This window comes from Anopheles gambiae, chromosome X (genome assembly GCF_943734735.2).
Source record: "Anopheles gambiae chromosome X, idAnoGambNW_F1_1, whole genome shotgun sequence".
NCBI classification, from domain to species: domain Eukaryota; kingdom Metazoa; phylum Arthropoda; class Insecta; order Diptera; family Culicidae; genus Anopheles; species Anopheles gambiae.
In genome coordinates, this window is record NC_064600.1 from 25,335,302 (window position 1) to 25,358,851 (window position 23,550).

The window sequence follows — 23,550 nt, forward strand, 5'->3', positions numbered from 1 at the left end:
AGGAAACAGAAATTGAACTTTTAAATCAAACTCTTAAAAAAACACAAGATAAATGTAACAACTTATTAGAGGTTAATACATTTTTATCAAAACAGCTTGAAATCGTCAGCAAAGAATTTACACAATCCCAAAAAGAAATTGAACTCTTAATGACTAATCATAATAAATTTAAAGATGTTGCTATATCACCAACCGAATTCACAACCAGAATAAAAAATGTTTTAAAAGATACGCTTACATCAAATCAAATAGATCTGATTACTGAGGAACGTAAAAGAGTTAGGTGGACTAAAGCAGAATTAAGTAATTTTTTTACACTTCGTTATTTAGGAAAAAGAGCATATCAGTATTTAAGAGATGATTTAAATTTCCCTGCAGCATCAATTTCAACACTACAACGATACGGAAGAACATTGAACCTCAAGCAAGGAATTTTAGATGATGTAATTAATTTGCTAAAAAACATTACCATTGATCTGTCGGAGTGTCATCGGGAATGTGTTTTGTCATTAGATGAAATGAAAGTAAATAGAATTTTAGAGTATGATCCGGCCTCTGATGAAATTCTCGGTCCTCACAATTATTTAAAAGTAGTAATGGCAAGAGGATTGTTCAAAAATTGGAAGCAGCCAGTTTTTATTGGTTTTGACCAACAAATGACCAAATAAATTTTATTTGAATTAATCAAACGCCTTTATTCTATAAAGATAAACGTTGTTGCAATAGTTAGTGACAATTGCCAATCTAATATTGGATGCTGGAAAGATTTAGGTGCTCATGACTACTGTCATCCTTTTTTCAGTCTTCCAATAACGAAGTGCAATATATATGTTTTTCCTGATGCTCCTCATCTGTTAAAACTAATAAGAAATTGGTTGATAGATACTGGTTTTGAATACAACAATAAGTTGATAAAGGCAGATAGATTGTTTACGCTAGTAGCTTATAGAAATGCAGCTGAATTAACTCCCGTTCATAAACTAACACAAAATCATTTGGTTATGACTCCTCAAGAACGTCAAAATGTTCGAAGAGCGGCCGAAGTTTTATCCAGAACCACTGCTATTGCATTAAAAAGGTACTTTCCTGATGATTGTGATGCACAAGAGTTAGCCTCATTTATAGAGAAAGTCGATATGTGGTTTAGTGTAGCTAACTCATATTCTCCATGTGCTAAACTTCATTACAAAAAATCTTTTAATGCAAATGATAACCAATTAGCAGCATTAAGTGACATGTTAGAACTGATGTCAAACATTACAGCATTGGGGAAAAAAACTATGCAAGTTTTCCAAAAGTCTCTCTTGATGCACATAACATCGCTAAAAATGTTGTACGAAGATATGAGAAAAAAACACAGCATCGTATATATATCTACTTACAGGGCTTTCGAGGATTATATAGACATGTTCAGCGAGTTGTAGATTCGTTCAGGCATATAATAGACTCTTTCAGCGAGATATAGAATTGCTCGGAAGTAGGCGTAGACATGTTCAGCGATTCTGTAGAGCTGTCATTTGTTTTGTTTACACACTGTGCCGCAGGGTTCAATTTTTCATTCTTAAAAGTCCTAAAAGTAACTAATAATCATTCTCCAAGCTGTTCAATACATAAATTAGTTGAAAAAAGCTTATTTTTTCGAAAACTATTTGTTTCCCTCCTGATGAGAATGATCCAAGCTGCAGTCCAAGGGGTACAAAAGTGACAGCTCTACAGTATAACCGAACATGTCTACGCCTACTTCCGAACAATTCTATATCTCGCTGAAAGAGTCTATTATATGCCTGAACGAATCTACACCTCGCTGAACATGTCTATATAATCCTCGAAAACCCTGTATAAGGTTAGTATTGAACAATAGTGAATGATTTCAGTCAACTAATGTTATATTTTATTTTTGTTTACAGCTTAATCAGGATGTTTTGGAGAACTTCTCCCAACTTCGCCAAATCGGAGGCGTACACGACCATCCATCTCCATTACATTGTATGTATAGAATCCGAATGATAATTCTTGGTAAGTCAACGACTACATTGAAAAATCATACAGAGCTAAAAAATGATGAGGTAGAAAAAAGTCATTAGCATTACGAGGAGTTTCTATCTGCAACAGTTTTTTCTGTAGCGCATATTCCTCAATCTGTTCCAGATATTTCGGTCATGGAAAAAACAAATCAAATCTGCCAAGCAATTGAAGAGTGTAGTCAAGAGTCGGACTTAATAAGTACAGTCAGTAGTACCTGCAATGTGCAATCTGCTCAAGAAAGTGATGGACTGCAATATGTAATGGGATACATAGCTAATAAATATAATACTAAGTACCCAGAATTAGATTTAGGCGTCCAAACTTTTAAAATAACAACTGACCATTGTTATAGTCAACCTCCTACCTTTGTGCAACATTTGTTCGCAGGAGGATTGTTTGAACCATCACCCACATTTTTATCATTAGGTAATCGAATGGAAAAAAAAAATCTTAAAAATGCATCCGGATGGTACCTTTGGTAAGACCCGATCTGCGTTCTTCCGAAGAAGTCCTTGACGATTTGCATGAGAGTGTTAGTTTCGTTGCTGGCATACTTAAATCAAATGATCTTATGGTGTTACTTGGTGATTTTAATTCACCATCACTCTCCTGGCAACCGTTTGCATCGTGCGTTAATCACTTCATTCCTACTGGTGTATCTCGTGAAAATGTTTCTCTGCTTGATGGAATGTCGGTAAACGGTTTGCTGCAATTATCTGTCATAAAAAATATACGCGGAAGTCAATTGGACCTTCTATTTGCCAATGCTGCCAATGCTATGCCTTCTTGGAGCGCTGCTCCCCCGTCATAGCTTCACCTGTTCCACTCGTCGCGCTAGACAATCATCATCCTGCTCATGAGACAAGTGTGCTCCTTACGCACTCTCGCCCTGCATCCTCTCAACGAATACCTACGGCACGTATGTTCAATTTTAGGAAACTGGACTACCAAAAGCTTCATCATATTTTAGCTGGTACCGATTGGTCCTTTACTGATGTTGACTGTGACATAAATCAAGCTTTAGCAGCGTTTACTAATGTAATCACTTCCGCCTTCCCTTCCTGCTGTCCTCTCCTATCCTGTCTACCGATCCCGTCTTCGCTCCTTTTCCGTACCATAAACTCCTTCCTACTCCTTCGTGAATAATTGTATACTATAGTCAATAAGCACTATTGCTGTAACCCAACGTGGCCGAGCAATTAATAAAATAAAAATAAATAAATAAATAAATAAATAAAGACTAAAAAAATTGTTGCCAACATTGCGAACAATATTCAAAACCAGATAAGCGAACTACCAATCGAAATAATACGTACCTTTGCCAAACAAAGAATGATTGTTAGAATGCGCTTCCTTAATTTAAAAAGTAGTACCGAAAATCTCATGAAAAGCAAGCGAAAACATGTAAATCAACATGGAAAAGGCGCAAAAAAATGAGAAAAATATTGAACTAGTCTATACATTATCTATTCTCATGAAAATCAATTAATGAGACATACAGCATCTACCACAACTATATGGATAGTCGTTTTTCGCGATTTGCGGAAAATCCATAAGAGATAGATAAAAACAGTGAATGTATGTGTAGGGCAGAATACTATTTCACATCTTCGTATATTTTTTTTATTTTTTTTTCAACACATTTTTACACGACTTATGACGAAAAAGCAAATTTATGGTCGTACTATAACTATAAAGACACTTCGAAAAACAGGTTTTATGTGCTAACTAACGCATTTAAAAATCGTTCAAAAATATAAATAACATATTCTACAAAGGTTTTAAAGAATATATTTTTGAACGATTTAAAAAAAATGTTTTTATAACTTATTTTAAGGTTTTATAAGTTTTATAAGCGTGATTATCAAATTTTTTTTTTCGAATGTCAAAAAATTTCACAAAAAAATTTTTTTTCGCGTAATGATTGTTTTGAAAATGCAAACCAAAGTATGTAAAAAGATTTTCAAACAATATTTTGATATTGCCATGAGAACCTTATAAATTTTGTGAACAACGGTTCAAAACTGATCCGATCAAACAAAAGCGACACAAAAAGCTCAACAACGATTTTTTAGCAGAATCTAAATATTTGCTGCTGTTACATACATAGTTGAGGAATGTAATCCTAGTCTGATATTTTTTTTCCTCCCACCACCCACTTCACCATCGATGTTCTCTTAGGCCACTACAAAGGCGCCCGTAAATGTTTTGAAGGAAGTGCAGACGAACAAGATATTCAATTGCAATTGGCCTAGAGTATTACTCTTTGCATATATTCTTACCGGCTTTACAAATACTTATCTCATACATGTAAATGTAATATGTTTTATTATTTAAATTGATTTAATCAAATTATTGGTAGTCGTATACATAGATTTTCCTTGTGTTTTATCCAGTAAACAGACTTCTTTTTTTTATTCTGAAGGCTACCATATGTGATACTTATTTATTAATCTGTATTATGTACGAGGGCTGACAATAAAGTAAGGTCTCCAACGCTGCAACTTCGCCGGATCACGCGCTAGGCGAAATCTGGCAACACCGCCGTGTTCCTTAGTTCCCCCACTACCACTTTGCTGCTGGGTGAGGCTTCCCCGACCGCTCAGTCTTGGCTGAGCAGCCGTCAACGATGGAGGTACCCCTCGCGTCAGCGTCCAAGTGCGAATTGCGTTCTGTAATACGTTTTTTGAGTGCGAAAAAGGTGACACCTATTGAAATCCATCGTCAACTAGTTGAAGTTTACGGGGAACAGTGTATGGACATAAAAAACGTGCGTAAGTGGAGCCGCGAGTTCAATTCCGGGCGCACTAATGTTCACGACGAGGAGAGAAGTGGCCGACCGTCGGTCTCGGATGCGATTGTTCAAGCAGTGGAGGCAGAAATGCTCAAAAACCGCCGTGCGACAATTAGGGACTTGGAAGAGAAGCTTGGAGGAGTGTGTAGCAACGATCCGTCATATCCTTGTGAACAACTTGCAGTATCACAAAGTTTCTGTCCGATGGGTGCCGAAACAGCTGACCGAAGACCACATGAAGCGGTCAACACCTTGCTTCGCGAGGCGAACGGAGAGTGGTATTCTGCCGGCATAGACAAGTTCATCGTGCGGATGCGCAAGGTGTTGGAAAAAAAATGGCGATTATGTAAAAAAGTAGCCAAGACCTTGACCTTTCCAACGGTGTATCGCTTTTTGTAAATAAATGTCATTTTCTATGAAAAAAAAAATTGGAGACCTTACTTTATTGTCAGCCCTCGTAGTAATTTGGAACCATTTATAATATTTTCTTTGGTTATTTATAATTGGCTACCGGTTTTTGATTCAATGTTTCAATCGTAATTAGCGATGAGTCAAGTACCACTTTTCACTATGTGGTGCTGTGGTACCACGCACAGTCTACTGTGCTGTGTGTGCGTGGTACAGTATCGGGAAGAATGATTGGACCCTGGTTTTTTCAACGCAGCATGCACCCGTTGGGACAGGTTTATGTGTGGTTTGTATGTGTTTGTGTGTGTGTGTGTGTGTGTGTGTGTGTGTGTGTGTGTGTGTGTGTGTGTGTGTGTGTGTTTGTGTGTGTGTGTGTGTGTGTGTGTGTGTGTGTGTGTGTGTGTGTGTGTGTGTGTGTGTGTGTGTGTGTGTGTGTGTGTGTGTGTGTGTGTGTGTGTGTGTGTGTGTGTGTGTGTGTGTGTGTGTGTGTGTAAGTGTGTGTAAGTGTGTGTGTGTGTTTGAATGTGTATTGATGTGTGTGTTTGTTTCACAAGTATGTCGTTTTGGATAGATTTGTTAGTAGTTTTTTTGTGTTTTTGGTTAGGTTTTTGTTGTAATTAGCAGGACCACCGCCCTCGCGAGCAGTGATCCCTATTCAAAAATGCAATAAGCTCAGTTCTTGATCATATTGCCGTCGCCCACGATGACATTTATCATGCGTTGACGCATCGACATCACCAGATTCTGGATCGTTTCAGGTGGAATTTTGCTCCACACCTCTTGCATGAGATCCGGGCTAAGGGCAGGCCACCTCTTTTTTTGACATTGTTGTCAGCAAGCCAAGTTTGGACAGTCCCGGGAGCATGCTTAGAATTGTTGTCTTGCATAAACATCCAAGACCGAGGAAGGTTTTTCCTAGCGTGTGATAGCAAATGAGTATCAAGAATATCTCGATACCCAAACCGATTTAAATTACCGTGGATTCGAACCAACGGACCCATCCCATAGTAGGAGAAGCATCCCCACACCATGAGACTACCACCGCCATGCTTGAAAGTTTTGAAGCAGTACTTCGGATCAAGAGCACAATTAACAGGGCGCCGAACCAACCTACGTCCGTCCGACCCCTGTCGATTGAATTTTGACTCGTCTGACCACAAAACCCTGCGCCAATCCTCTTCATCGAAGAACATGTGCTCAATTGCAAATAACACCCGTGCGTTTTTATGCGCAGGTGTTAAATTGGGCACTTTGACTGGCACTCGCGCGAGTAGCCCGGCACTGACCAATCTTCGCTGAACTGTTCTCGGCGTCACCGCCAATTTCAGTCTGCCTCGGATCTCTGGTGCCGAGCTAAACGGATGTTTCTTCGATATGTTTACAATATTACGGTCTTTCTCCGCCGTGGTCTTCCGAGGACGTCCGGGTGACTTGCGCGTTTCGGTTGTCCGAAGCGCGTTTGCCACAAAAGTGCGCGATCGTTCCATTACGAACTCGATCGTTCTGCGCTTAATGCCAGCAGCCGCCATTCGCTTTATCATATGGCGCTGATAATCGGTACAATGTTTACCTCGACCCATTGTAATAAATATTGCTTGCTTAGACCGTCAAGAACACACTGGTTACAAACTTGGACACGACTGATGCCGTGCACTGCCTGCGTTCTGCTTTTATACGCGATGAATAACATCGTTGTTTAGCAGCGAAAACATGCGTATTGATAAAAACTTTCAATGAGTAAGCGAGTAAGCATCTACCCATTCAAAACCAGAACAGAATACTGCCGGGCTCATGAAACAAAACGCCCATTGAAAAGAACACCTGCGCGCTTGCTCAATGCACACACAAAGTTTCCCATGCGCACACAACGTTCAACGCAGAGATGCACGCAGGCCTTTCAATGGCGTGCACTGGCGAAACACCTGTAAGGGAATGCCGAGTTCATTGGTATTGTGCGCGTTTCCATTTCGCACCGCTGTCGCAATCACATTCATGAAACAGAACACCTGCGTTCTTGTCCGAGGAGCAAGCGCTGCTGTCGATACAAACTTTAGCTTTTATCCAAGTGTGAACGCACGCTGTTTCACATGATAACACATATAATCAGAATGCTTTCAACGCAATATGAAACCATGAAAAGCTACGTTTCTTCAGACAAAAACCCACACATTTTCTATCCAGTTTTTGCCCACCCATGTTCTATCCAGTGCCTTATACTTTTCGTATAAGGCAATGGAGTCATGGAGTTTATATTGTCCAAATGCCTTTCGCTTCGCTACGTATGCAGTTTGGCAGTCTCTGTCCCACCAAGGAGTGGGAGGCTTGGTATGCGTCCTTATTTGGCGGGGCTCTCTTGTTTGGGCTGCGTTTACACAGTCTACGAGATTTTTGTATTCCACTAGAGGGTCAAAAATGGATGTCACAGATGGCAGCCTCACTGACATAAGTGCGTTGTATCTCGTCCAATCAATATTCCTTGTCATGTCGTAGTTGACAGGTATGCTATTGATTGGGCGCCTTCCAGTAGTGATTTTAATTTCAATCAGTAAGTGATCGCTGCCATTAGGGTCCTTGATAACCTTCCACAAAGTTTCCAGAGCAAGCGACATTGAGCATAAAGACAGGTCTATTGCACTGTCACGCGCCGAAGGCCCTGCCACTCTAGTAGCATCGCCGGAGTTTAATATTATCAATCTATGGTTGTCGCAAAAGTCCCTAATGACTGGAGCACATGAGTCGTCTCGTGTGCATCCCCAGTCGTATCCATGAGAATTGAAATCTCCCAGGATGAGAAAAGGTGTTTTCATTGCAAATGCTATTATTTCAAGATCCTTTTTGATCTTCTCAAGTTCAATCTCGGCTTACGGTGGGATATATACTGATGCAAAGGATAAATCAAGATCGCCTATTTTTGCCTGGATTGCGACACATGCAATAATTAGTAGTGAGGGGAGGGGTATTCGAAAGAATTGTATGTTTTTTCGTACTCCTAAGAGTACTCCCCCACCACGCCTAACCCTATTTATAGTGTTTCGATCTTGGCGTATAATGTCATATCCGTGGAAGGTAACTTTTTATAAGGGAAAGCCAAGCTTCTGGAAGGATAAATATATCTATGTTGTGTTTGTTTACCTGTACTTTAAACCTATCTATTTTTCCAAGAAAACTTCTACAATTCCATTGGAGTATGTTTGCCATGGACGGGTTAATGTTCCAATTGTACCAACGAACTCAAAGCAGGCCATTGCCCAAGCCATAGCTTTAACAAAAACACACACACATACGCATACGCAAAAACACATACACAGACACAAACGCACACACAGACACAAACACACACACACACACACACACACACACACACACACACACACACACACACACACACACACACACACACACACACACACACACACACACACACACACACACACACACACACACACACACACACACACACACACACACACACACACACACACACACACACACACACACACACACACACACACACACACACACACACACACACACACACACACACACACACACACACACACACACACACACACACACACACACACACACACAAACACAAATCCTATACAAATCAAGCGTGAATTTTTTGAGATTACACTTCGTATGCCTTTGGTATAACCTGCAAATCAGAGTCGCACAAACGTGAGGATTTCCCGTCAGACATCTCGAACAAACAAGACAAACATCGTCTCGATTCAAATTCACAACAAAATGTGGTGTATTGTTCGATTGGTGTCAGAGCGCGGTGTAATTATGCGCACACAATAACTGTGCGGAGCACACAAACTGTGCGGAGCACACAAACTGTGCGGAGCACACAATAACTGTGTGGAGCACACAAACTGTGCGGAGCACACAAACTGTGCGGAGCACACAAACTGTGCGGAGAACACAATAACTGTGCGGAGCACAGAAACTGTGTGGAGCACATAAACAGTGCGGAGCACAACAATCGTGCGGAACACAAAAAATGTGCGAAGTGTGGCACCACAATTTTATAAAATGTGCAATTGTGCTCGCACATTTTACTGTGCTGTGTGTGCGTGGTGGCAGAGTGCTACTTGACTCATCACTAGTCCTAATACATGTAAATGTTTGAATGAGTGATTTATCGTGCATTTTTTTCGGACGGTCCGGTAGTACGGTCAGGAACATACCCGTCATGTGTTTAAGCCCGTATCTATCGTACTCCCCAAAAGATTACAAGATGTACAAGAAGATTCATAACGCCGAATAGATCTAGTTTGCTTTTATTTCATCGTCTGCAATGCCCCAGAATTAATTACATCACACTACAATGGTCTTTATGGAGTTCTCAATTAGGTATATTTAAATAGATCATGATGAATCGTTGTAGTAAGAAAATACTGATATGCTCTTTTATATTTAATAAGAACGGACCTGCCGTATTCCACGTATTATTTTCTATTCTATATTATTGTAATGAACTATTGATTTTATTCTTTAATTACATGTAATATTTTGAAATGTATTATAGCAAATATGTAAAATAGTCCACATTACCTCATTTTCATGTATAAATAACCATTTTGTATGTGGTGATGGGAATAATTGTTGTTGTTTCGGTACGGGTTCACGTCATAGGCCTGGTGGCAGCGCTGAGTTAGCACTTCGCGATTGGCGCGGTAAACTAATCGAACTTGACCTTGCGTAACAATTGCTATCGATGTGATGTATCAGGTGAGAAGCGGACTTTCAGTTATGCCAAACCGTGGGAACTTTCGACGTTATGTCACCTAGCATACGTTAACTTTTCGGATTGAAGTTTTGCTAATCGGCCAGCTGATATACGGTGCGTTTGTAGGAGACAGTAAAGCTTTACCTTGGGTAGGGGGACAATACTGCTCATAAATGAGTTGAAGGGACAATAAGTACTATCGTATGTCCGATCAGAACTGACCTTCTGTCCGTTCTGGTAGTATTATTTATACACCCATCTTAAGAAAGTTAGCGCACATTTGTTCACCAGATGTTTACGCTCGTAACTTTCCCTTTTGCAACTTGACACGCTTTGACGAACGAATGTCTGTCAAGAGGGTCGCCTTCCTGGTGGGCTATTACACTTTTCAATGTTTTGCTTAAGTTCTAATGCGTTTTTTATGCTAATTGTTCTTTCGTATTTATGACCTACTTTGGAGGTCTTCCTTGTTTATTTCCAGCTTGGGTGGTGCGACCACCAAGGTAGAACAAGGACCCGCATGTGCAGTAAAGCACGGGACGCATGTGCAGTGTTTTACCCGCCTGTTAACATTCATGCGTTGAGCGGGTACGCGATACCATGGATGCTACATGTAACAACAATATGATCTATAATCGTAAATCACTTGTTAAGGTTTGTCAGTATATTTTAGGATTTCACACTGAAGTACATTACTGTACGAACAGATGTATTGTTTGTTGAATTAAAACATGTAAAACATTCTGTCTCCAACCGTCGATGCGATCGGATGCTTATCACGATCGCTCCACAGCAACAGATCGAAATCGCTTCAAAACCAAAAGTTCACCGACTGTCCTTTTAGTAGTATCACTGTGTGTCCTGTTGGTGAGTGTGAAGTCCTACTTGTGTGTAACGAGTGTATTTCGTATAACGCACCACATGCCTAGCGTAAGCAGTGTGGTAAGTGTGTATTGTGCTGAATGTGTAGAGTGTACATAGTACCGTTACCGTCTCCACCTTTGTGAGTCAGTCGCGGGTCAAGCCTCTCCGAGGCCCTAGGTGTAATAGTAGACGGGGCCCCTTTACCAAATCCAACGACGGGAGGGGGGGGGGGGGTGGTTTTGAAATGTTGTGAAATCATGCACTGCAAATTTTCTAAGTTTGCCGCAGTTTCATTTTTTACTGAAAGCCATGATACATGGCTGAGTGATACATGGTTTTGTCGTTTTACTGAATATTTGTAAAACAAATTACTGAAAATGCATTTATTTATTCTGTCAAAACGACATGTAAGTCAGTTTGAGCCTCAAAAGAAAATATAATGCGATGCCCGCTTGTTCGTGATGAACACAAATTTGATTTGGGTAAGCGGTTACTTACAGACACCCCGATAAAATTTTAGGTGCATATTCGGCTTGTGGAATTAACGTTTTGGTTGAGAAAAATCTTCACACCACTTTGCTGTTCTTGCTGAAATTTCGTGGTAACCGTGAGTGCATACCAAATCAACAAACTTGTTTCGACAAAATACAATTCACATCTGTATCAAACTTTATGAAACAGAAATTAACATGAGCAGAATGGACTGCCATCCTGCGCATCAATAGAAACCCAAATTTCTATACTTTTTTTCGCCATTTTTTAATCGATATCAATGACTAAACAATCAGTAATATCAGGAAGGCTTTGTGGTATTTTCAAATTTTGGGTACTGTGGATACTATTCCGAAGCGGACTTTCGACACTTGATCGTCTAGGCGATCATAAAAACCTTTAGGACGTTGGAGTTTAGAGGGCTTGAAATGAGAAGTCGATAGATGATGGATGGGCTTAGTCCTATCCTGACAATCCGAACATATCTGACCCGCCATGTTCGGAGTTGGTTTTGTTTATACACAAGAGTTAGGAGCTGAGGCAGCTGCAATGCTATAATTAACGAATATTATAACTAGCGAATTGAACCATAATGCTATAATTAGAGTGCCATAATTTGGCGGCCATCAACGCGTTGGTTGGTGTGCGTGAGAGGGCAACAGCAGAAAGGTGATCGCCCGAACAGCGGGAACTTTCTTCCACGAACGGCAACGGCAGCGATCGGACGCGCGCGCAATCCGCTTAGTTTTTAAGTTGTTTGTTAAAATAAAATTAAACATAAAAAATACCGCAACGTCCAACCCTAGATTGATCATATGGTGCCGTGACCAGGATTGAAAATCTTTTTCGACAAGCGCTAAGTGAAAAGATTTATTCGTTGAGCATTTTTTGTTTCGTTTTGTGATTTAGTGCGTACCGTGCAAAGGAACTATCGTTAATACATGTTTGAGTGTACGAACTTTGGCGGTCAGTAAATGTGAAATTTCAACCTGCAAAGGGACAGTCGTGCCGCTTATTACTCTTCATTGATTGCGTGTCCGCGTCTCCGTCGTATTCAGTTCGTTGCCAAAAAGACAGGCTAACTACCGCCTTCTTCGGCGTCTTGCCACGGCCATCGTAAAAGCTATAAGAAGCGTCCTACCTCAGCCATCGCGTTTTTTTGGATACAATTCAGCGATTTACCGCAGTCGCGTAAAAAAAAAAAAAGGCGCAGGCGTCTTGCCTTTATTATAATATAAGGTTTCGTTCGTCTTCGTGTCACGAAGCGTGTAACGTCTTGTTACAAAGAACAGTAAAGTTAAGTTACTGTCCAATCCGTTGAACATTAGTGTGAGAAAACGTCAGCTTATCTTCCGTGTCGCAACCGGTTGTTTTTCGCGCGTGTGATATCCGTCTTCGTAATCGTGTGTTTCCCGCCAGTCGCAGTTTGAAGCAGCCATCCGTCATCATCTGTAGAGATTTCCCCTCCATCGTAATTGCAACTGCTTTCCCGAATCCTGCCATCTCAACAGGTCAAGTATAAAGATGACCGAAATTGCGAGCCTAAGACAACGGCTGAATTCTTTATTTACGAAGCTGAAAAGAAATGAAGTTTTTATAGCGAACTTCCAGGCTGAACAACACAAGCATCTCGTGCCTGTCCGGCTCCAAACGATTGATGGTATGGAAAAGGAGTTTGAAACGGCTCATACGCACTTGTGTTTGTTAGCGCCCAGTGAAGCTGAGAAGCTAGAAGAAGAGGAGTTGATGGATAATTTTGAGGAAAGGTTCATAGCTATGAAAAGCGCCATGCTATCACACATGCCTACTCAAACAGCTCAAGCCGTTAGCTCTGAGCTTGGCTCAAGCCACGCTCAAAACCCAAGCCACTCTCCCATCCAAAACCACGTTAAATTACCAGCCATCTCTTTGCCCGAATTTAACGGTGATATAATGCACTGGATGGCATTTCATGATACCTTTGAAGCATTAGTTCACAACAATGCAAGCGTTTTGGACATACAAAAATTCCATTATTTGAGAGCTTCATTAACTGGTGAGGCCGCTAGATTGATAGAGTCGATCCCATTGTGCGCATCGAATTACTCCATCGCATGGCAGGAGCTCAAGGGGCGATTCTCAAATGAATACCTTCTGCAAAAGATGCACTTTAAGCAAATGTTCGGCATCCCACAATTACGAAAAGAATCGTCAGCCGACTTGCATAGATTGGTAGACGAATTTAATCGGCATGTAAAAATGATTCAAAAGCTAGGAGAGCCAACCGACCAATGGAGCTCAATGTTAGAATATGTTTTGTGCTCCAAGCTACCATCGGAAACTCTTACACATTGGGAAGACAAGGCAGCTAGCATGAAAAAGCCAACATATGAGGCGTTAATAGAATTTCTGCAAAGAAGAATGAAAACATTAGACTCTGTTTATATGAGTAAATCTGCGGATGCAAGCTCTACATCGGTGCCTGCCGTAAGGCCTTCTTCGCATCTTTCGTACTATTCGTACACCGCAAATAATACAAAACGATGTCCTTGCTGTCGACTAGATCACTTATTATGGTACTGTAACCAATTTATGCGACTTCCGCAATCTGAGCGCCTTCAGATAGTGCGAGCGAAGAGTCTCTGCATTAATTGTTTAAGAGTCGACCACAGCATGAAAGATTGTCCTTCGATCAATCGGTGCAAACATTGCAACCAGCAACATCATTCTTTATTGCACTCCTTTGATTTTGTACGCCGGCAGCAATCCCACGACCGAACACTACGTACCAGCCCTCAGGTAGCGCCTAGCGCTTCATTTAACAGCACAGCAGCATTGGAAAACGAAAACCGAGCAGCGGACCAACGAGAGGTATTCTTACTCACTACTATTGTCATTGTTGTGGATGCGTTTGGCAATCACCATCCAGCAAGAGCATTATTAGATAGCGCATCACAACCTAACCTAATAAGCAAAAGATTGGCAAAATTAATAGGTCTACCTACTTCCAGATTGGACATTGACGTTAAAAGTGCTGGTTGTGCTACGACGAGGGTGCGGGAGTCCATGTATGCTGAAATTCGATCTCGCACCAGCCAATTTTCTTGTGGAGTAAATTTCCTGCTAATGGATGAAGTAGCTGCAAAACTTCCTTCCCACCACATTAATATAAGTCGCTGGAACATTCCGCCTGGACTATCCCTGGCGGACCCTCATTTTAATCAGGCCGAATCAATAGATATGATAATCGGAGCAGAGCATTTCTACACCTTTTTTCCAACTGCAGAGCGTATTTATCTGGCAGATAAATTACCAATACTGATCAACAGCGTGTTTGGGTGGCTTGTAGTCGGTCCAGCTAGCGAGGAGGTCGTTAATCCTCACTCCAACCCAACACGAGTAGCAATGGTTTCTTTGGAAGAAAAAATAGAGCAGTTTTGGAAGGCAGAAGAGCTACATGCATGCGAACCATATTCAATAGAAGAAAAGCATTGCGAAGAGCTGTATAGATCAAAGACAGGAAGAAATAGTGACGGACGATACGTGGTGCAGATGCCTAAACATCCAGAGTTCTCGATACGCTTGGGCGAGTCAAAAGGCCAGGCGTTGCGCCGATTCTACGCATTAGAAAAGCGCCTATCTCGAAATTCGCAATTGAAGAAGGAGTATCATGCCTTCATACAGGAATATATAGATCTCGGACACATGCAACCTGTTAATGAAAATGCGTCAAGCTCAACGAAAACCTTTTATCTGCCTCATCACCCAGTCATAAAGGAGAGCAGTTCCACTACCAAAGTGAGAGTAGTCTTTGACGGCTCCGCGAAAACATCTACAGGCTATTCCCTCAACGAAGCACTATGTGTGGGACCTATTGTGCAAGATGAGCTGTTGGACATTATTTTGCGTTTTCGCACCTATTTTGTGGCCTTAGTCGGAGATATCGAAAAAATGTACCGTCAAATCCTTTTGCATGAAGATGATCGCGCATTAGTGAGAATATTGTTTCGATTCTCATCAACATCACCAGTAAAAGAGTATGAACTGAATACTGTCACATACGGTTTGGCTCCTTCATCTTTCCTAGCTACTCGCACATTACTTCAATTAGTGCAGGACGAAGGAAGCAATTACCCTCTTGCCAGTCGTGCTATTCGCAATTTCTACGTAGATGACTTCATTGGCGGAGCATCATCTGTTGAGGAAGCTATACAGCTCCGATCTGAGCTAACTGGAATGATGCTAAAGGGCGGCTTTCCATTACGAAAGTGGACCTCAAATCGTTTGGAGGTTTTGCAAGAGCTCGATGCTTCTCAAATCGGAACCAAATCATCTCTGCAGTTTGATACCGACGAAACTATCAAAGCCCTAGGTGTCTGCTGGGAACCTGAGCGCGATAATTTATGCTTTGCATCAAGCATCAAGCCACTACAGTCACCCTCTACTAAACGGAGCATTTGTTCGGAGATAGCTCGATTATTTGACCCGTTGGGTCTTATCGCTCCTGTCGTAGTGCGAGCAAAAATAATGATGCAGCAGCTTTGGGCGCTATCGATTGGCTGGGATGAGACTGTACCAGAGTCATTTGGGCTGAAATGGAAAGATTTTTATGAGAAGTTGGAGATTTTGGCTTGCTATAGAATTGAACGATACTGTTTCGCCTTACGATCGAATGTGCAGCTGCACATATTTACTGATGCTTCAGAGGCGGCATATGGCTCATGCGTTTATGCAAGGTGCGAGGATGCCGAGGGGAATATTAAAATATCTTTGCTTGCGTCGAAATCTAGAGTAGCTCCATTGAAGCCTCGATTAGAACTCTGCGGTGCCGTATTAGGGGCTCATCTTTACGAGCACATTGCCAAAGCCATTCAGCTTACTGTGCAGTCGGTATATTTCTGGTCCGATTCCAGTATTACACTACATTGGATCAAAGCGGCTCCAAATACCTGGAAAACATACGTGGCAAATAGAGTAGCAAACATTCAACAATGTACGAAGGGCCACACGTGGAGGCATGTACCTGGACAGCAGAATCCGGCTGATCTCGTTTCGCGAGGCATGACGGCACCCGATTTTATAAAAAGCACCATTTGGCTCTCTGGGCCAGCTTGGCTGGCGCTACCCTCTGCTGAATGGCCTACATCTGAACCTCTACTACCGACCGGCATCGAAAAGGAAACGCGTTTGCTAGTTGCTGTTGCCAGCGCATCGCCTGCAGTTAACCCTTGGTTCAAAAGGTGGTCATCATACTCCCAATTACTGCACATTATTGCATACTGCAAGCGATTTATAAAAAATCTAAGGCTTAAGGCGAGAACAAAGCCTTCTTGTGACCCGGTATCCATCGTACTGACACCAGAGCAGAATGAGGAGGCAAAGGCATTTCTGGTCAAGACTGCTCAAGACGATGCCTTCCGAAAGGAAATTTCAGCCCTTCGGAACGGCCAACCTATAAAGAAAAACTCATCGATTAGAAATCTCAACCCGTTTTTGGACAACCAAGGTGTGCTTAGAGTCGGAGGAAGGTTAAACTTAGCTGATTTGCCATTCCAGTCAAAGCATCCTGCTCTCCTTCCAAAGGGGCATCCGTTTACACGCAACATAGTGGTTCACTATCACTGGAAACTACTTCACGCTGGAGGGCGAAATCTCATCAGCAACATAAGAGAGGAGTTTTGGCCTTTGGATGCTCGACGATTAGTTAGAAGCATAACGCGGGAATGTTTCCGGTGTTTTCGGTCGGATCCTTTTATCGCATGCCAGCGAATTGGACAGCTACCCGCATCCAGAGTGACACCTAGCCGACCTTTCAGCAACGTGGGAATCGACTACGCCGGCCCATTTTATTTAAAACCGGTACACAGAAGAGCGGCCGCCTGCAAGGCTTATCTCTGCCTTTTTGTGTGTTTCGCTACAAAGGCGGTACATCTCGAGCTGGTATGTGACTTGTCTACATCAGCCTTTTTAGCAGCGCTACGAAGATTCATTGCTCGCCGTGGTAAGCCGTGTCACATTCACTCGGATAACGGAAAAAACTTCGAAGGAGCTAGTAACGAAATAACCGAATTGGCATCGCTCATCGCTAGAAAGGAAGAAGAACAGCAAGTGAATGAGTTCTGCACGTCCCAAGGGATATCATGGCACTTTAATCCCCCAAGGGCTCCTCATTTCGGCGGACTGTGGGAATCTGCGGTGAAGGTAGCAAAAAGACATCTGTGTCGTATCCTCGGTGCATCTCGTTTGTCTTTTGAAGATTTTTATACGGTACTAACGCAAATCGAAGCGGTCATGAATTCGCGACCGTTGCTTCCTCTTTCAGAAAATCCTGATGAACTGGCGGCGCTAACTCCGGGCCACTTTCTGATCGGTACCTCCATGCAAGCACTTCCCGAACCTAACTTGTGTGACGTTCCCTTAAACCGGTTGGAGCACTATTGGAAGCTACAAGCCTACGTGCAGCGTTTCTGGGTCCACTGGAAAGGCGAATATTTGCAAGAGCTGCAAAAGGACACGGTGGGACATGAACAGAATCCTCAGTTCACTATTGGCAGGATGGTCATTCTCATCGATGAGCTGTTACCCGCAACCCGATGGCCTTTGGCACGTATTGTTGAGACGCATGCTGGAAGGGACGGAATAACGAGAGTAGTATCTGTGCGCACCAGTAAGGGTATATACAAACGTCCCATAACAAAAATATGCCTGTTACCGATACCATCGTCAATAGACGACGCAGCTTCAGAGGAGGTTGATTTGAACAAAGAGAAATTGATAGGAGAATAGGTTGATAGCGCTGAATGCACGTGCAGCAGTCTGTATTTTTGATTGCACCGTTCTGACGGGAGTTTGTTGTGTTGTGCTTTCCGGTAGCAATCGATTTGTTGATATGCCATATCAAGGGGGGGAGGATGTTTATACACAAGAGTTAGGAGCTGAGGCAGCTGCAATGCTATAATTAACGAATATTATAACTAGCGAATTGAACCATAATGCTATAATTAGAGTGCCATAATTTGGCGGCCATCAACGCGTTGGTTGGTGTGCGTGAGAGGGCAACAGCAGAAAGGTGATCGCCCGAACAGCGGGAACTTTCTTCCACGAACGGCAACGGCAGCGATCGGACGCGCGCGCAATCCGCTTAGTTTTTAAGTTGTTTGTTAAAATAAAATTAAACATAAAAAATACCGCAACGTCCAACCCTAGATTGATCAGGTTTTATTTATACTCAAAAGAAGTTAAAGGTCGGAAAGTTATCGTTTTCGCTAAGCTAGTTACGTTTGTCTTTTATTGACAAGAACGATGGTTCTAAACGATATTTTCTTTCCTACTTTATAGTTTTCAGCTCGTGTTTCATAGTACGGACGATTTGATTTAAAATCGTCATCGTGAGCATAACATGAAAACAATAGTTTGCTTTTACGTTGGTGTTTACCTTTACAATGAATACTGAAGTACCGTCTTGCTTCGAATTACGGCCAATTCATTTTCAATCGGTCAGAGCGATAACTTCTTGCACGCGGGAAAAACAATATTTTCATTCGAAAGTAACTGAAAATACCCTGTATTGCAATATGTTTGTCTTAAGTGATCCGCGGACCACAGATTGGAGGCCACTGCTTTAGATCAGCTGCTTTCTTAATGATCGATCGTTGAGGGCCAGGAGAATGCATCTTTTTCTTCTACACATCCATTATTATATTATTACAGTTAATACACAAAATAACTGGTTTATGATATTAAACAATGCGATTGGTTATATTGTTGTTTTTCTTAAATTATTATATCATCCAAGCAAGTTTCAAATTCGTTTTATTAACTTAAAATTACTAAAATTGATTGTAAAGATTCTTCAATTAAGAGTCAGCAGCATAGTGTGCAAAAGTCATAAAAAGTTCCAAAAAATTAAGCAAAATCGCAATATCGCTTCTCAATGTACCCTTCCTTCCATGTTGCAAATTTGTTTCAGGATATATCTGAAGATGATACAAAAACCTTAACAGCTGAAAAATTATCGAGACAAACGTACAATCGTTCAGTACTATTATGAGGCCACGGACAAGTAAGGCCAGGTCAGACAAATTGATAGCGTATTTCCTTCAAAAATACTCCTAGAAAATCGTTGCATCCTTAAAAATCAATACTGTGTAACCATTGTTCTCGTAAAATCAACAGTCAGGTTTTTATGGAATTATTCGTTTCTATTTTCTAATTTCTCCTCAAATTTGACCATATTGATTGGTCCGACAATCCATGTTATGGTGATCAAATTTGGAAGAGTTTAACTGTATAAATTGTCATATTAAAATATGTTCAGTTACTTTTTAATAAATAGGATCTTCCTATCTTTCAAAATCGGGCAAATATTTTCTCGGGCCTGACTGCATATTGTGGCGGGCCGGACTTTGCCGACCGCTGCCGACAGCTTAATTAATTCAAATTGTACGCGATCATTCATATCGATATTTCCTTTCCGTCGACCCTTCCAATTTTGACCCAAACCCTTCAACAGCTTGCCTTTCTACCATCACTTCGTCCAGTCCACAATTTTGACTGGGGCCCCAAAGGTTAGCCAGGGCACGAGTTCTTAGTTTTTGCGAGATAACATAGACACAGGCCAAATTAAAGAGCGCACATATAGGGTTATGCGTTATGGCGTCGATGCGGACAAAAACATGGGAACAGCAATTTAGTTGTTTTTGTACATATACTTTTTCTTTCGTGTTGTGGTTCGATGTGGGGGACGGCTTCAACGATGACATTATATTTTTTAGATTTGCTATGTAGTCAGGCGTAATGTTAGGTGAATTCGATGGTTCGTCAAAAAATTCACCAGGTAATCGAAGTGTTGTACCATATATGAGTTCTGCACTGGTTGCACCGATGTCTTCTTTTATGGTGGAGCGCATACCAAGCAACACTACTGGGAGTGCTTCCGTCCAACGAGCGTTTTTGTGGCAAAGGATAGCGGTTTTTAGCTGGTGATGCATCCTTTCGATCTGGCCGTTTGATTGGGGGTGGTAAGGTGTTGTTCGAAGGTGGTCGATTCCGAGCGTTGCGGACAATGAACGAAAAATTTCCGATTCAAACTGCCTTGCGAGATCGGTGGTTATTTTAGAGGGAACACCATATCTCGAAATCCATCCTGTAATAAAGGAACGTGCAACAGTTTCGGCGGTGATGTTGGGGATCGGTTTTACTTCAGGCCATCGCGTAAATTTGTCGATCATCGTCAAGCAGTACGCGTTTCCTTCTGATGGTGGTAGTGGTCCGATTAAATCTATGTGTACGTGTGTGAAGCGTGCGTTCGGTGTGGCTATAACGGCTGTAGGTGTCTTGTTATGCCGTATTATTTTGTTTTTTTGGCACTCGATACACGTCTCTACGAACGCTTTGCATTCCTTTCTAACTGATGGCCATACAAAGCGTTGCGATACCAGGTGTGTTGTTCCTCTAATACCAGGATGCGATAAGCTGTGCAGTTTGGAGATGATCAGTTTTCTGTGCGCTTTGGAAACGAAAGGTCGGATGTATTGAGTGGAAATATCGCAGAAAATAGATTTGGTAGAGTTCGGTAAAGCCAGTGATTTTAATATCAGTGATGATGTTTTCGGTGGGTTGTTTAAAAAATGCTGTAGTTCGCTATCGGTTTGTTGTGCATCTGCTAATTGGTTATAATCGATGAGCGTGTTTATGCTATCTATACGACTTAACATATCTGCTACTAGGTTGTGTTTGCCGGCCACGTGTCGTATATCGGTGGTGTACTCGCTGATGAAGAGCAGTCTTCTTTGTTGCGTGGGATTGGCTCTTTCGAGTTTTTGATCGAATGCAGTGGTTAACGGTTTGTGATCCGTGTACACGATAAATTCACGTGCTTCCAAAAGGTCTTTAAAATGCTTTATCGATTCGTATATAGCATAAAGTTCGCGATCATAAGTGCTGGCTTTTTTAAGTGCAGGTGACAATTTTTTAGAAAAGAAAGCGAGAGGTTCGATACCCTTGTCAGTCAACTGATTTAATGCAGCTCCTATAGCATGACTTGAAGCGTCAACATCTAAGGCGAGCTTTGCATTTGGTGAAGGGTGAGCTAATAAAGCTGCGTTTGCCAGATCGTTTTTGCATTGTTCAAATGCTTGCGTGCTGTTTTCATCCCAGGTAAGTATAGTGGAGTCATTTTTTATGTCGCCATTCATCATACCGTGCAAAATTTGTTGGCGCTCTGCTGCATGCGGTATAAAACGCCGGTAAAAATTAATCGTGCCAAGGAAGCGTTTCATTTGTCTGGCTATGGTTGGTTTTGGAAAGTCAAAAATTGCCTGAACCTTGCCGGGTTTTGGTTTAATACCATCTGCGGTTACAAGATGACCGAGAAATTCTACTTTTGTTTGCGCGATTTGACTCTTTGTTGGATTAATTGTTAGTCCGTTCTGCCTCAAACGTTCGAACATTATGCGCAAATGTTGGTGGTGCTGTTCTTCGTTCTGGGAGGCGACGCATAAATCGTCAACATACGGAAAAACAAAACCTAAATCGCCAAGGATGGAATGCAAGTGCCGTTGTAACGTTTGTCCTGCGTTTCGAAGGCCAAATGTCATAAAATTAAATTTAAATAACCCGAATGGTGTTGAAATGGCTGTTTTGGGTATGTCTTCAGGAGCCACAGGTATTTGATGATATGCACGTTGCAAGTCGATGCAAGAAAATATTTTTCTGTTATACAAAATATTTGAAAAATCTTGAATGTGGGGCACGGGATACCGGTCAGGAACGGTAATAGCATTCAAGCTCCTATAATCCCCACAGGGTCGCCATTTTCCATCTGGTTTCTTTACGAGGTGTAAAGGGCTTGCCCAACAGCTTTTCGATGGTTTACAAATGCCGTTTTTTATGAGAAAGTCAAATTCAACTTTTGCTTCACGTAACCTTTCTGGGTCCAAACGGCGTCGACGGCAAAAGACGGGTGGACCGGTGGTAATGATATGATGTGTTACTTTTGTATTGATTGCTTTGCGTGTGTTATCGAGTATCGTGATATCTTTGTATTCGTTTAAGAGATGTGAGAAGCTATCGTTTGAACTACATGCGAATACTTGTGCTGGTGGTGTATTAGTGATGTGTGTTTTGTTTTTAATTAGCTTGTTGCGTTTGATATCTACGAGTAGATCGAAGTGTTTTAAAAAATCAGCTCCGATAATATACGAATCTACATCAGCTATTGTAAATGGCCATGTGAATGATTGGTTAAGACCGATGTCTAGGGTTAGGTTTTTTGTGCCGTACGTACCGATTGAGCTGCCGTTTGCAGCGAAGAGTTTTCTGGCTGGCATCGGGTTCATTCTGTCCTTGGCGGATGGTGGTATGACGGAAATCTCAGCGCCGGTGTCGATCAGGAATCTGTTGTTGGTTCTGCTGTCGTTCACATAGATGCGCTCGATTACTTCGGCCTTACCGGGGTTCAGCTTGATGCTGGTGCTGGTGGTATTTAGCGTGGGGCTTGCTTGTAGTGGTAAGCTGTTGCTGCCGCGCTGCTGCGATGAGGATGCGTTGTAGCTGGTGCTCACGGTCTCGGCTGGGTTGATGAGAGTGTCTCGGCCAGGATAAGTATGAGAGTGTAGAGAGAAACGCACTACTTTTTTCGCGAGTAAACTGGCAGATGCTCGTCGAAAAAAACACACTTAGTGTTTGTATCGTTAGAGTGCTCCTTCTCACACTTCTCTGCCTTGTTTCCATGGCGATAGTGGAACCAACAGATCCAGCGGCACGGTGCGCGTGATGGTGTGCGTGATCGCATGGCGCTAGAAGTTCGTTGCCCCCATGGCTGGCTAGACGGATGACGCTGTCTGGATCGAGAATTTCTGTGTGTGTTGCTATTTGCATACGAATATCGATCAGCTGTTAGGACTTCATCTAGGCAGCGAGAGAGTGCATCGATGCGGACTTCTAAACTGCAGGCTGCGGCAGGAGTATCGATCTCATTCACGGTGCAAATGGCATTGCTAGGCGCTTCGAGGATTTTATCCGCTACGCAGGCTTGATCATCAAGTGATGCGGATGGCATTGCAGCAATAATGGAATAGGATATAATGGATAGGATGCTATCGGAACATCCTTCTCCTCCCATTCTGCGCATCTCGGAAAGCAGCATACTCGGTTTCCGGTCGCCTAGCGAAACGCCCGAGAGTAAGCTGGTTGGTTTTCCGACGGCAGAAAAAAATCGATGACCGATTTTTTTATGGTAGAGTATCTA

At 42.0% G+C, this 23,550-nt stretch overlaps 1 pseudogene; it reads right to left on the minus strand.

Moving 5' to 3' along the window:
- LOC133391033 (uncharacterized) overlaps positions 1–23,134 on the minus strand; it is a 31,138-nt pseudogene extending 8,004 nt beyond the window's left edge.
- Positions 23,135–23,550: the final 416 nt, after the last annotated feature.